This window comes from Desmodus rotundus, chromosome 11 (assembly GCF_022682495.2).
Source record: "Desmodus rotundus isolate HL8 chromosome 11, HLdesRot8A.1, whole genome shotgun sequence".
Taxonomy (NCBI): domain Eukaryota; kingdom Metazoa; phylum Chordata; class Mammalia; order Chiroptera; family Phyllostomidae; genus Desmodus; species Desmodus rotundus.
In genome coordinates, this window is record NC_071397.1 from 36,790,791 (window position 1) to 36,801,973 (window position 11,183).

The 11,183-nt window shown below is 35.7% G+C and overlaps 1 pseudogene; it reads right to left on the reverse strand.

The window, feature by feature from the left end:
* Positions 1 to 5,891: 5,891 nt before the first annotated feature.
* On the reverse strand, positions 5,892 to 6,103 carry LOC123478295 (large ribosomal subunit protein eL39-like; annotated as a pseudogene).
* Positions 6,104 to 11,183: the final 5,080 nt, after the last annotated feature.

The window sequence follows — 11,183 nt, forward strand, 5'->3', positions numbered from 1 at the left end:
ATAGAAACCATCATGTCCACTTACTCAGATTATTTTGAAAATTAAGTAAGATAATTGTTCAGTAAAACCTATGGCTAATGAATGCAGGTAGTATAATATTATTATTACACAGAGTGGAGCAAAAGTAGGTTTACAGTTGTATGAAAAATTACACAATAATTGGAGAAGAACCAAGATGGCGGCGTAGGTAGACACACTGCGCCTCCTCGCACAACCAGAACTGACAGAAAATCAAATGGCAAGGAAGTCCGACACCAAGGAAATAAAAAATAAACATTCATCCAGACCAGTAGGAGGGGCGGAGACAGGCAGCTGGGGCGGAGAGGACTCCAGTTGCCGTGGTGGGACTGAGACTGGCGGAGTGTGGGACGAACAGGGCAGGCAGTCTGACCACTGGCAGACCCTGCGGCCCCACATTCGAACAGATAAACCAGGAGGGCCGGACTCAGAGTGGTGGAGAACAGGGCAGGCAGAGCGGGGGGTAGTACCCTGCGGCCCCACACTCGCGCACAGATAAACTGGGCAAACGGCGGGGAGCAAAGCAGACCGCATAACTCAGGGCTCCAGTGCGGGGAAATAAAGCCTCAAACCTCTGATTGAAAATGCCCGTGGGGGTTGGGGCAGCAGCAGGAGAGACTCCCAGCCTCACAGGAGAGGTCGTTGGAGAGACCCACAGGGGCCTAGAGTGTGCACAGGTCCACTCACTCAGGAATTAGCACCAGAGGGGCCCAGTTTGATTGTGGGTAGCGGAGTGAAAGATTGAAATCCGGTGGAGAGTGGAGCAAGTGCCATTGCTCCCTCTCAGCCCCTCCCCCACAAAAAGCGTCACAGCGCAGTGACCAGCGTTACCCTGCCCCGGTAAACACCTAAGGTTCTGCCCCTTTAAGTAACAGAAGCACCAAGACAAAAACAAAAAAAAAAATGGCCCAAATGACAGAACACTTCAAAGCTCCAGAAAAAATACAACTAAGCGAGGAAGAGATAGCCAACCTATCGGATGCACAGTTCAAAACACTGGTTATCAAGATGCTCACAGAATTGGTTGAATTTGTTCGAAAACTAGATGAAAAAATGAAGCCTATGCTAAGAGAAACAAAGGAAAATGTACAGGGAACCAATAGTGATGGGAAGGAAACTGGGACTCACATCAACGGTGTGGACCAGAAGGAAGAAGGAAACATCCAACCAGAAAAGAATGAAGAAACAAGAATTCAGAAAAATGAGGAGAGGCTTAGGAACCTCTAGGACATCTTGAAACGTTCCAACATCTGAATTATACGGGTGCCAGAAGGAGAAGAGGAAGAACAAAAAATTGAAAACTTGTTTGAACAAATAATGAAGGAGAACTTCCCTCATCTGGCAAAGGAAATTAGACTTCCAGGAAGTCCAGGAAGCTCAGAGAGTCCCAAAGAAGCTGGACCCAAGGAGGAACACACCAAGGCACATCATAATTACATTAGCCAAGATGAAACAGAAAGAGAGAATCTTAGAAGCAGCAAGAGAAAAGAACACAGTTACCTACAAAGGACTTCCCATAAGACTGTCAGCTGATTTCTCCAAAGAGACCTTACAGGCAAGAAGGTGCTGGCAAGAAGTATTCCAAGTCATGAAAGGCAAGGGCCTACATCCAAGGTTACTGTATCCAGCAAAGCTATCATTTAGAATGGAAGGGAAGATAAAGTGCTTCTCAGATAAGGTCAAGTTAAAGAAGTTCATCATCACCAGGCCCTTATTATATGAAATGTTAAAGGGAGTTACCTAAGAAAAAGAAGATAAAAAATAGGAACAGTAAAAATGGCAGCAAACTCACAGTTATTAACGACCATACCTAAAACAAAAACAAGAGCAAACTAGGCAAACAATTAGAACAGGAACAGAACCATAGAGATGGAGATCACATGGAGGGTTGTCAACAGGGGAGTGGGAGGGGGAGAGGGGGGGAAGGTACAGAGAATAAGTAGCATAGATGATAGGTGGGAAATAGACAGGGGGAGGGTAAGAATAGTGTAGGAAATGTAGAAGCCAAAGAACTTATAAATATGACCCATGGACATGAACTATAGGGGGGGAATGTGGGAGGGAGGGGGTGGGCAGGATGGAGTGGAGTGAGGGGGGGGAATGGGACAACTGTAATAGCATAAGCAATAAATATATTAAAAACAAGAATAATTATACAATAATTAATAAGTAACAATACAAGAATAAACTCTGTGTTTCACATACTCATAACCATAAACCTATTTTGCCCACCCTATATACCTGGCAATATCCAGCTAGACAATGAAAGAGATAAATATTATTGTATAAATAAATATTGTTATTACAGGTATTATTATATATCTACCAATATCTGTCTTGATAATGTAAAAGACAAGATATTTTACTCACAATAGTTATATCCCATGACCTACATTAAAAAAACCTTGAAAATATACCATGTCTCTGGAAAGAAAAACTGAATAATTTAAAGGTATCAAATCATTCCAAATTAATTTATATGCTCACTATTTCTTTAAATTTTTCAAGATGATCTCAAAATATATTTAGATAAACACTCAAAGTTAGTAATTATTATTATAAAGGGAGTTATAAGTCCAAATATTAAAATATTATAATGCTACAACAATTAAAATATATGATAAAGTTCTTAAATTAACAAAAGAAAAAAAGATAATTCATTAAATGATTCTAGGACAAATCATAAGTGTAGGGATTTTTTTAATAACCTTTACTCATGCCATTTTGTTAACTGCATACCAAATAAATTTAAGAATTAAGTGTAGAAATTCAAAATACAACAAGCAAGCATAAAATTAGAATAACTAATTACCAAATTTCTACAAGAAGGATACTTCCTAAAATCACAGATGATGAAACAAATATCAACTAAACACATGAACAGAGAATATGAACAGATAATTGGCCAAAAATAAATTAATACATGTTCACAAGTGTGGAAAAGTCTAATATCATTAGAGGTCTTTTTTTAATTCCAAAATTAAATTATTAGATCTAAGTAGATTTTGCTTTTACTCTCCACTTATCTCTCATTTCAAGAATGAAAACACAGACTGCTGCAGGAGGAAGTAGGCATAGGCACTCATACCCTTGGGAAGTGATAAACCAGTTCCAGAGGCATCCAACCCACGGCTCAGGATGGCTGTGAATACGGCCTAGCACAAAATCATAAATTTATTTAAAACATGAGATTTTTTTTTATTATATGTCACAATGCATTTAACGTGTGGCCCAAGACAGCTCCTCTTCTTCCAGTGTGGCCTAGAGATGCCAAATGGTTGGACACCCCTGGAAACTTTTTGTTAGCAATATGTCGAAAGTCTTAAAGCAACTGTATCTGTTAACCAAATAATATGACTTAGAATTATTCTCCTTGAAGGAATTCCTGAAAACAAAAATTGTAAAGTGCAAATATGCATTGATAATATCACAAAATTATTTTTGAAAGAAAACTGAAGAGACTATAAATTATAATGTGGTTAAACATATTATGGTTTATGGTTAGGTTTTTATAAACATTAAAAATGTTCATAAGATTTATAATGATGAGAGGAAATAAATATAATTTTTTAAGAAAAGAAATGAATATAAAAGTATAATAAATGTGCAAAATATTAACTCTGTCTTTGCGTGGCAGCACTAAGGACATTTTGTATTTATTTTTTAAATATATGTTCTGATTTCTCTGTTGACACATTTAACTTTTATGATTATAAAAAATCATAAAAGTTTTGCTATTTAAAACATTAATATACAAATACCTGAAGAAAATATGCAATGTTGTTTAGTGTATGTTCAATAAATAGCACCATATTTTATATTAAAAATAATCATAAAAGTTTTGAAAACACCACAGTAACATATTTACTTTTACAACAATGCTTTTCTGGTTATGTGAGAAATATACAAAATAACAATTGTCAATTTATATTTCTTCTCTGACCACATGCATAATTATAGACTCTTAGGTGTACACATAGAATGATATTATGTACATGTCAACAAACTTTGATAAGAAATATGAAAACTTTTTAGTATTAATCTTCAGGTATAAGGAGTATTTGCAATTTATATTTTTTATAATATTTTATAGGCGATTTCAATACCAACTAATGATAAATAAGGTGACTGGAAAAAGAAGAAGAAATACAGAATTTCAACTAAGTCAAATTTTAAGTTTTATTAAAATTAATACTTATCTACAATGTTTTGCCTTTTTAAGTTATGATCATTGTAGTGGTTCATGACAAAAATTAAAATTTATGACTGGAAAGGAGATATGGAATTTCCCAAATTATTATTCAAATATGAAAGATTTAAATTCTTATTGAGTAACAAAAAACATCGAGCATATGTTTTCAGAACATCTGCAACATGAAAAAAAATGTGAGGAACTATTAATAGAGAATGAGAGAACTGGAGCATTCCACTGGGAATGTTCCCAGACTGCAGCCTTCCAAGGGTAATTATGTTTGGAATATTTACATTTGGACTAAATGCACACTAGAGGAAAGTGCTTTGTAATGAGTAGTGGATAAGTTTGCTAAGATGCAACTTTGCTGCAGACAGCAAACATTAGATGTCCAGAGAATGTCTTGTTTCTAAGTAAACTTTAATGTTTCATGAGACAATTATTCATTTATATGTCTCATTTGGCATGCAAAAATTTTTCCAGAGTGCTTCCAAGAGAAAAGTTACCCTGATTGCAGGGAGTTTGAAATTAATCAGCCTGGAAAGCACAGACTATTATGTACATGACAGCTTATTATTTTGAACCTCACTGATTTATGACTATGATTATTCCAATCTGGGTTCTTGTTTTCCTTGGAATCATCAAGGAAGAAAATGTTTACAATACAGACTAATATCCTTTTAAATTATTTTGTTTGTTTGTTTGTTTATTTGAGAGAGAGGAAGGGAGGGAGAAAGAGAAAGAAACACTGATGTGAAAGAGATGATCCTTTGCCTCCCATCTGCACCCCAACCTGGACCAAACCCGCATCCTAGGCATGTGCCCTGACCACGAATTGAACTGGTGACCTTTCACTTTGCAGGATGATGCCCAACCAACTTGAGCAACTGGTCAGGGCACATATTAATATCCTAAAAGAGAAAACTGATTTGAACATGTCAGCACCTTTTTTTGTTAGGAAGATCAAATGACTTTCACTGCCATGAGCAATACACACCATGAACATAGCCAGGGGAACAGGCAACAGGGAGAGGATGTGTGCAGTCTGCTGCTGTACCTCCGCTGGGCAGTTCAGCTCAGCAGACGACGGACTGCAGAATCAGCACCATTTGGGCACCGGGCCTACTTACACAAGAGGTTCAACCACTATCAAATAAATAGGCAATGGCTTAGGGTGTTGCATACATTAGGATAGCACTAGATCCTAGCCTCAAAACTAGCATTCCATGGTTGCATAAATACATAATGTGAATGTAATTTTTAAAACCCTTTTTGAAAATATTTCTCTAAGGATAGATAAAGCACAAAATCCATTTATTAAAGTCATTCATTTACTTAAAAAAATGAAAACTCTAAGTAAGTTCTCCGTAACAAAGATCTTCTCACCAATGGTGAAATAGCTGTTGCACAGCAAAAGTTTCCTGTAACAAACTGACATGAATCTGTAAGATGCATTCTTGGCACTTTGGGTGTTTTCTTAATTTAACTTTTCATTATGAAAATGTTCAAACATATGCAAAAATAGAGCTACTAGTATAACGAATCTGCACTTATCTACCTCCTAGTTAAAACAACTATCAATGTGAGGTTGGCAAAAGGACAATCACAGTTGTGACATTCTTTTGAGTTAATAAAGCTACTGTAATAATCATAACCTACATGTCTTTTCCCATATGAAAAACTGTCAACCTACTTCTGCCAACCCTTGTATGTGAGCCATCTCACACGTGTGATTCCTTATAGACTCAGTTTGACTCTTCTCCAGTTCCTCTTCCTGGAGTTGTACCTGATTTTGTTACCAGTTTTCACTGGAATCCATTGGGTAATGGGCCAATTCGGCTTTTATTTCTTGGCCAGGAACCTCTTGATCCTGAAAGTCTTGTGAGAAGACATGGCGAAGAAGAATCAACTGCACGCACTGCGATGGCAGAGAAAGAACCTGTGGTACTCTGGAAGACAGACAGTGTGCCTACACTGACCAAAGAGATACCCAGTGCCAAATGGTCTCTGCTAGCGGTGCACTAGAAAGTACTGTGAGACACAGAGGATCTAAAGAAGGAACTGTTTGGTTTGTAGATAGAATTTAGAAGACAATGGCCTTTATGCCTGGCAGGAGAAACTTTAAGAATATAAAGTACTATATTTCATCACATTTTTAGTATTTTAAATTCAACATTAATTTTTACTTTCCATAAATTTGCAAATTTTGCATCTTTTACTAATTCTGCCATGAAATTTTCTTAGAAAATGCTAATCTCTGGGGGTACAGATAAGGAGGCAAGCAAAGCTATTTGCCCCGTTACACAGTAAAGCCAGGATTTGATCTCGAACTATCTGAATTCAAAATTAGTACTCATTCCTTCTTCCTTGTTTCCAAAATTCTTTCAACATGGAAAGTCTTCCAACTCATGAGTTACTGTACTTAAAATGTATACTATATTTTCATTTATAACTTACTCTTAAGAAATACACAAGTTTCACAGACCTGAATCCTTTTAATATTCAAGATGTGTGACAGAATGATAAATTATGTATGAAGGCCTAGAATATGCTTTCCCACTTTTGTAATTATAATAGAGAGGAAATTATTGTGCCCCAGCAGTTTGAGCTGTTGAAGGTGAACTCTCTTTGATATCTGACCCGTAATGCTCTCCTGGTATATCTCCTGCTGCTTCTGACTTAGTATATTCCATTTTCCCTGGCTAAGCTTTCTCTCTCTTTTTATTCAGAAAATTCCCATTTAGATTAATGAAATGAAATTTTCCCTGGCAGGAGAACAAGGAAGAAATGGATTTTTAACAACAGGAGGATGTAATATTTAAACCTGCTTAGGAAGAGAGGAATACTTTTAGCTAAGATAATTGCTCCTTTTTCCTTCACAAAGGAAAGAAAACTCTATTCTTAAAATGATTTATATGTTATTTTTTCTGGAATTGTAGAACATTGATGATAAATTTCTTTAACTCCTTTATTCTCTGAACTTCCTCAATCTCCATTCTTTTGGGATTTGGAAAAGAGAACATCCTCTACCTCTTTAAAACATGAATACAATCATAACTAGGCTTCCTGCAGTGACCTTTCTGGGTGGCAAGAGAAATTTTAAAGATATAAAACTGCATTGTATTTATTCAATTTTTAGTTTTTTTAAAATTCAGCATTAGTTTGTACTCTCATGGAGTTTAAAAATTACATATTTTACTACTTCTGCCATGATATTTGATTTAAAAATTAATGCTCCATAACTATAGTTGTTTTGTCATTTATCAAATATCTTAAATATTATAGAAGAAAGAGAAATACAGCACACCTCATAGTTTATCACATTATTTGGCATCATTATAACCCACGGTTTCTCAATAGAGGCACTATTTACTAGCATTTTGGCACAAAAGTAATTCCTTGTGTTAGATTGTGCAGAGCACTGAATTAGCTTATCGTCCCTGGTCCCAACACACTAAATGTCTGTAGGACCCAAGAGTCATTATGTTAAGTAAAAGTGCCTGTATACATTTACAGTTACCCTTTTGGGGTATGGTATTGTCTGTAACTGAATGAGATTCATTGGTATAATGCAAATTTGAGAAGTCCACAACTCTCTCGTTCTCCCCTCTAAATTTGCCCCAACAATTATGGGAGTCTCTAGGGAGCATCTCACATGTGCTCATGAAATAGTCCTCTCCTCTCCCATACTGCAGAAACAAATTTCCTTCTTTTTGCTTCGACTTTCTGCAGTGATGTTCAGCTCATCATTGCTAGTGCTTTTTCCTATTACATCTTTTTGAGTATACACTGGTACAACCTATTTCTCAGAACTTAAATGTCTCCTTTACATCCCCCTGGTTAGTATTAAGTGAGATGAGTAGTACATCATGTTTTGGAGTGAGGAGGATGGGAAGTAGAGGAATGAAGGAGCTGAGAGTTCTCTCCATCCATCACAGAACCTGTACCACACTCTCCTCCCGTACAATCAGTTACTTCCCAAGAGCATCTCAGTGCCTACCAGATTCTGGATTCTGTGGGAACAGACTTCTGAAGAATAATACCTGGCTTATTGCTGGTGTCAAATATTTGAGGTTGGAATTACATTGAATTCATACATTAAACCTCCTGAAGTAAGCAGCAGCCTCTAGCAGACCTCTAGATAAACTCATTGCCCCATCCAAACACAGCATTATTTAAATTCTCAGGCTGAGAGACCCCACTATAATTTTAGCTTTTTAAAAACAGACTAGACATCTCAACTATGTTTTCACCCCATGTGTCCAATTACTTATATTTTTCTATTGTCCCCAACTAAGTATGTCCAGAACAGAAATATTTTCTTTCCCATCAAACCTGTTAGAAAGTCCTTCCAAGTTCTTAATTAGTGGAGGAGGGAGAGGACTCAGTAGTAAAGTCATACTTCATGAATCCCAGGTGAGAAAATTTGAAGTAATCTTTGACTTTCTTATTTCTTATTAGATACTAATTGTAAATACTCATTTCTTATTAGATACTATGTAAATATTCCTAATTAGTGACCTAATGTGTCCCTAACTATATTTATCCTTTTAAATATCTTAATTCACCAAATTACATTCTTTTCACATTACCATGACATTTTTTTCAGAACTTTGTTGCCTTAAAACTGAATTAGTCCACTGCCTGTGGCTTAGCTTTTCCTTTATTCATTCTGCCCTCTAACCTATCAATCAATCTCCCATTGGACCATCATATCATATCTACCTTCTGCACCTATTGGAGCAAATATTCCATAGTGTCACTAATTATACAAATATTTATTTGATGTCTATAATGTAGCAGACCTGGTTCTTCCTTTCTTATTTTTAGGAAAATCCTACTTCTTTAATATGAAATGTATTCTGATTATTTCAATCCACACTGTTCTCTCTTTTCTCTGAACTTATTGCATAGTAACTCATGGTCAGAACTACAAAAGATGGAATTTTATTGATAGCCAACTGTTTCCACAATAAATTATAAATACTTGGAAGATGTAAATCATATTTTATGCCATTTCTGTATTTTCTGTATTGTCTAGAGCAGGACTGAGCACATTATAATTGTTATGAACAAATACTTGCTCACTGATTTGATTGAAAGCTTAGATTCTCTCAAGATAGACCTGATTAAAAACTGAGCCGACTGGGACAGAATATATAAGATCTCCATTCATTGATCTTGGCTGGTTTCCTATAGGCCATGATGGTTCATTTTGTAAACAAAATAAAATCTCACTAATTAAAGTTTTAGAATTGATGTCACTAAGTTAATCACTCAATCCTTAATCACTCGGCACTCCTTTAAAATGACTTGCCCCTTGTTTGTGCAGACTTAGTTATGTTATAGAAAGCAAACTAGCATTACATGTTTATTAATTTTTTTGTGTGGAATCTGATATGCTAATTGTAAAATGTATACAAAATAGCAAAGAACAAGAATAGTCAAAGAGAAACAAACAGCCAATACACTGCTAGAAAAAAATGTACATATGAGGATGAAAAGGATTTGCCCTATTTCCAGGATTATTTCAAGTTTCACTAGTGTGTTATAGGTGCAGAGATAGACAAATATACCAGTCAGACAAAAATAGAAACTTCAGATATAAGCCCTCACATATATGAGAAATCAGAGCTGCAATTTTAGAGTAGGTAGAAGGAATGGAAACTTAATAAATAATGCCTGGACAACTGTTTCCTCTGTGGACCCACAACATAACCAAAGACTAAATTCCTGATGGGTTAAATACATGTAAGTGTCTAAGCTTTCTGAAGAAAATATAGGAGATTATCTTTGAAATTTTGTGTTACAAAAAGGACTTCTTAAGGCAAAAAAGGACTGGAATCCATAAAATAAAAGATATAAATACAAGTCTATTAACATAAGAACTTATTTATTAAAAGACACAATTTTAAAAGTGTAAAAAACAAAACACAAGCCGGGGTAGGGTAGGGTGGGAGGCTTACGTATTCCAATTTCTGATGTATATTAGAATAAAGTATTAGTATTATACGTATACATAAAAAATACACCAGCATGATACATAATGCTCCAGTGTGTGTGTGAGTGTGTATGTGTATGCAGGGAAAACAAATACATGCAAACCAATAACAAAAGGGGAAAAAAGCATTGATGCCCATTTCCCAGAAGAGGAAAAATGAATGACTAGTAAATGTATAAAATATGTACAAATATGTCCAGCTTCACTCATAATCAGGAAAAGGCTGAAATGTCATTTTACATCAAAATATAGGCAAAAATTGTAAAGCCTGACAGACCCACTGTGCTTAACAACAGAAACTCCTGTGTCCTGCTAGTAGGTGGGTAAGTGTGCCCACCCCCTGTGGGATAATGTTCCATTACCTAGTAAAGTGGAAGATGCGCCCACCTAACAGTAAGCAATTCCAATTCTAAATGAACACTCTAGACCAGGGAAAATCTCACAGATCTGAACAGAATACAGAACTAAAATATTCATTGCAGTGCTATTTTTAATAGTAAACACTGGAACCAACCCGAAGGACCACTGCAGGAGACCAGATAAGTAGGTTGTGGTAGATACATATAATGGGGTACTTAATGTGTAGCAGTGAAAACAAATGGACTACAGTTTTATGCATCCCTATGAATAAAACATAATTCTGATGAAAAAGAAGGTGACAGAGTATACACAGTTTATAGTTCCAATTATATAAAATTCAAACATATGCCCAGCAAACATTATTTAGGGATACGTAAGTTTTTAAGAAAATATTCCCAAAATGATAAGCCATAATTCAAGATAATGATTACCTAGGAATTAAGGAGTGGAGTAGTTGAGAGGGTGGTGGTGCTAGGTGAGATACAGAGAAGGGACTTCAGAAGGTTAGTTTTTATTCTTAAGCTGAGTGTGGAGAAGAATGTTTATTTTATTTTTCTTATTTATACTGTACATATACTTTACATATATGAAGTAATTAAAATAATATTTTTG